Genomic DNA, 5,253 nt, shown 5'->3' on the forward strand with positions numbered 1-5,253 from the left:
TCTCATCGACGAAAAGAAGCCGAGAGGCATCTGAATTCAGAACCATAACTAGTCGACGAACATAGGGCGTCGTCGACAAATTTTATGAAGAACTCGTCGACGAACACAGGGTTCTCATAGACAAAAAGATACTGAGAGGTACTTGAATTCAGAACCAGCAACTCGTCGATGAACACAGGGTTTCGTCGACGAATTGACTGAACTTGTCGACAAATTTCAGATTTCGTTGACGAACGTCAAGCAGCAGGGTTCATTAAATGCTGCAGAACGATTAGTTTGACCCTTGTCTTACATTAATTAATGCCCAATGGCTCTCCAGCATTCCCCTCACCCATTTGGTGTTTAAATAGGAGTAATTGCATTTATTCGTCACCAAGAAAGTTAATATTGTATCAAGATCATTTATTGGTGCTTACATTTCTAGGGTTTTCTTATACACTCACTTGCCCTCTTCGTGTTGATCTTAATTTTGTTTCTACTCTATTGATAAGAGGACATTGAGTAAGGTTTTTGTTATAATACTCAGCTCAAAGGGAGCATTCAAATTCATATTTATTTCTCATCTACTTCTTGAAAAGAAAAGCTCTTTGTGAGCCATTGTAGGGTGTCTCTAAGTGAGCACCTTGTTGAAGCTCTTTGTGAGCAACTGTGTATTGGATTCTCCGCCCGAAGGAGGATCATAGTGGATTTTGGGAATCCTTGAGTTGGTCTCAAGGCGTGGACATAGGCGGGGTGTCGAACCACGTAAATATCTTTGTGTTAAGCTTTTTCTCTTATATCTCTTTATATTATTATTATTGTGATCTCTTGCATATTTACACTATGATTTCATGCACTTGCTCTTGGTATTTTTGTGTTTGTAGAAAGTTTGCACATCCACAAAGAACGTCTATTCACCCCCCTCCCCTCTAGTCGCTCAACTGGGCCAACAATCATGATTCCGAAATCGTCATCACTTTCATAGTGATATATTGTGCTAATTACGTATCTAAGGAAAATTCTGTCTTGGGACCCCCACTTCCCTAGGAATTTACCTGACTGTAATTTAGCACAATCATCACTGGACCCCACTACTACGTCATCAGCGCGACCTCAACAAACGGTGTCATAACAATTAGGGAATATTTCATTATGCATGCTTTATTATTTGAATTTAGTATGGACTCAATTGCATTGGGTTAATAAATGTATTTATGCATGCAAGGGCTAAAATATTATGGGCCCGATTTTGTATATCTTTCATGATCAAAATCTTATTATGAGAATTTATTTATCTACTTTGAACATGGACAAATTTTTGCTTGGATATTTATCAATCAATGCTTATATTATGGTTAGCATGTTGTCACCAAACTGATGTTGTTGAGAAGAGTTATAAATATTGAATTGAAATATGATTTTTGCAAAAAAATTATTATGGAATGATTATTTGATTATTACGGTTGACCCAAAGGTGCACCAATTTTCAAGTAATCATTAAAATAATTAGGATAATTGATATAATGATAGTGAGATTGGAATGGATGGCCAAAGGTGACAAACAAAATAAACTTTAAAGTGTTATCAATTATACCTAGGTGAGTGAAAATCACCATCAAATTTGAATGTTAGTATATTGCATTAGTTAATCCACATATTGAACGCAATATTACTAATAAAAGTTATTTTTCTCAAGGCATTAATGTTGTAATAATTTATTGTAGTGTCAGTTCCTGTTTCTCTTCGTTCGTTAACTTTTTATGTTCTGATCTTTAATGGAACTAATCTCTCTAAATGGAAGGAACAGATTTAGTGTCACCTTGGTGTTGTGGATCTTGACTTAGCACTGCAAATTGACAAACCGGTAGCTATTATTGAAACAAGCAGTGCGGAGCAGCAAGTTTTGTATAAATCATGGGAAAGATCAAACAAATTAAGCATCATGTTTATGCGAATGTGTATTGCAAACAATATTAAGTCAACACTTCCTCAAATTGAAAATTCTAAGAAAATATTTCAAGGCTGTGGAAGATCGATTTAGTTTGGTGAACAAGTCCCTTGGAGGGAGATTAATGGCTGAACTTACCACCATCAAATTTGATGGTAGCCATGGATTGAATGAACATGTCCTTGAAATGACCAATCTAACTACAAGACTCAAATCTCTAGGTATGAATGTTGATGAAAGTTTCCTTGTTCAGTTCATTTTCCTTGCATTCTCGGTATGGGTCATTTCAGATTCATTATAACACAAATAAGAAAAAGTGGAATGTGAATGAATTGGCGAGTATGTTAATTCAAGAAGAGGAAAGGCTTAGGTAACAAGGACAATATTCAGTTAATGTTATGAGTCATGGAGTTGGAAGCAAAGGAAAGAAACCGAAAAAGAGTTTAAAGAAATATCCATTGAAGGTTGCGAGACCTTCTCATGGCAATGAGGCTCGCAAGAAGAAACATAATGGACCGAAATGTTATTTCCATTATGGCTATGGGCATTTAAAGAAAAAATGGCTAAAATGGAGAGTTTGGTTCGAAAAGAAAGATAAGCTATTAGCTTATGTATGTTTTGAATCAAATATGACACAAGTTCCTTCTAATATATGATAGATTGACTCTAGTTCTACTATTCATGTTTCAAATTCGATGCAGGGATACCTTTCAAACTAGAACATAAAGGAAAATAAGCATTTTATAGTCTTGCGAAATGGGACTCAAGTATCGGTTGTTGGTGTTGGAACTTTACGTTTGGTTTTAGAGTAAGGTCACTATTTTGACCTATTTGATACTTTTTATGTTCCTACTATTTCTAGAAATTTGATTTCCATGTCAAGACTTGATTATGATGGTTATGATTTATACTTTGAACACAAGGGTTTTCGTTTGTTGAGAAATGGCTTATTTGCAGGTTCTGGTGTTTTATCGGAGGGGTTATATAAATTTAATCTTAATAAAACTTTTTTTGAAACACTCCTCACCCTACATCACAATATTGGAACTAAACATAGCAAAGTTAATGAAAACTCCTCTTTCTTGTGGCATAAAAGAATGGGTCATATATCCAAAGAAAGAATGGAGAGATTGGTAAAAGATGAGATTCTTTCAAACCTTGATTTTACTGATTTCAATGTATGTATGGATTGCATTAAAGGAAAACAAACTAAACATACAAAGAAAGGCGCCACAAGAAGTAGAAAACTTTTGGAGATTGTCTATACTGATATTTGTGGACCTTTCGACTCACCATCTTTTGGTGGAGAAAAGTACTTCATTAATTTCATTGATGCTTTTTCATGTTACGGTTATGTTTATTTGTTGCATGAAAAGTCTCAAGTAATAAATGCTTCAAAGGCATATATTACTGAAGTTGAGTGACAATTAGATAGAAAGGTGAAAATCATTTGATCAGATAGAGGTGGTGAGTATTACGGAAGGTATGATGGAATAAGACAATGTCTAGGACCGTTTGCTAAATTCCTAGAAGAGAATGATATTTATGCACAATACACAATGTCTGGTACGCCTCAGCAGAATGGGGTGCTGAAAGGCATAATCTTACTCTTGTGGAAATGATTAGGAGTATGTTAAGTAACTCCTTAGTACCCATTTCATTGTGGATGGAATCTCTTAAGACAATCGTTTATTTGCTTAACTGGGTTCCTAGTAAGGTAGTTCAAAAGACTCCTTTAGAAATATGGATGGGAAAGAACCCGAGTTTAAAAAATGTTCATATTTGGGGTTGTCCAATAGAGGTTAGAGTTAATAATCCACATGAAAAGAAATTGGACTCTAGAACTGTAAGCGGATACTTTATTGGTTACCTAGAGAAGTCCAAAGGGTATAGGTTTTACTGTCCTAACCATAGTACAAGAATTGTTGAAACCGGAGATGCTAGATTCCTTGAGAATGGTGAAATTAGTGGGAGTGATGTATCATGTAATGTGGTCAATGAAGAAGTTCGGGTGCCTATCTCGATGCCCAGAACTTCAACAGAAATTTGTATTTCTCCAGTTATTAGACAGTATGATAGCATTGAACAACAATCTAGTGATCAGTCACTCCATAATGAGAATGTCACTAATAAACCAATTACAGAACAATCACAAGGAATAGCATTAAGGAAATTTAAAATAGAAAGGAGATCAACTATTTCAGATGATTATTTGGTATATCTGTAAGATTCTGATTATGATTTAGGGACAAGTAAAGATCCGGTTTCATTTTTACAAGCCATTGAAAATAGTGATTCAAAAAAGTGAATCAATGTTATAAATGATGAGTTGAAATCAATGGAGCAAAATAAATTTTGGGATGTCGTTGATTTGTCTGAAGGTTTTAAGATAGTCGGATGTAAGTGGGATTTTAAGACCAAACACGACTACAATGGTTATGTTGAATGACATAAAGTTAGACTTGTTGCAAAAGGTTTCACTCAAAAGGAATGTGCTGATTATAAAGAGACTTTCTCTCCTGTATCAAAAAAGGATTCTCTTATGATCATTATGGCTCGAGCGGATTTAGAGTTACACCAAATGGATGTGAAAACTACTTTTCTGAATGGGAATTTTGATGAAGAGGTTTATATGGATCTACCTGAAGATTTCTTCATTAAAGGAAAGGAGCATATGGTATACAAATTAAAGAACTCAAGTTATGGACTTAAACAAGCTTCCAAACAATGGTATCTTAAGTTTAATGATACCATCACCTCCTTTGGATTTAAGGAAAATTTCATTGATCGGTGTATAAATCTAAAGGTCAATGGGAGCAATTTTATTTTCTTGATTCTTTATGTTGACAAAATAATGCTTGCTAGTAATGATCTTGGTTTACCGAAGGACACCAAGAAATTTATTTCTATGAACTTTGAAATGAAAGGTATGGGTGAGGCAACTTACGTGATAGGAATTGAAATATTTCGTAATAGACCACGCAAATTGTTAGGGTTGTGTCAGAAGGGATATATCAATAAAGTTCTAGAAAGACTTCATATGGCTAAATGTGCGACCACTCTTGCTCCTATTTGCAAAAGGGACAAGTTCAATGAAAAGGATTGTTCACAAAATGCATTAAAAAATAAAAAAAAATGGAAAATATTCTTTATGCATCTATTGTTGGAAGCTTGATGTATGCTCAAACCTGTATGAGACCGAACATTAGTTTTGCAGTTGGAATGTTTAGAAGATACCAAAGTAATCCTGGAATGGAGCATTGGAGAGCTACAAAGAAGGTTTTAAGATATCTGAAAGGAATAAGACACTATATGCTCACATATCG

This window comes from Malania oleifera, chromosome 1, assembly GCF_029873635.1.
Source record: "Malania oleifera isolate guangnan ecotype guangnan chromosome 1, ASM2987363v1, whole genome shotgun sequence".
NCBI lineage: Eukaryota > Viridiplantae > Streptophyta > Magnoliopsida > Santalales > Ximeniaceae > Malania > Malania oleifera.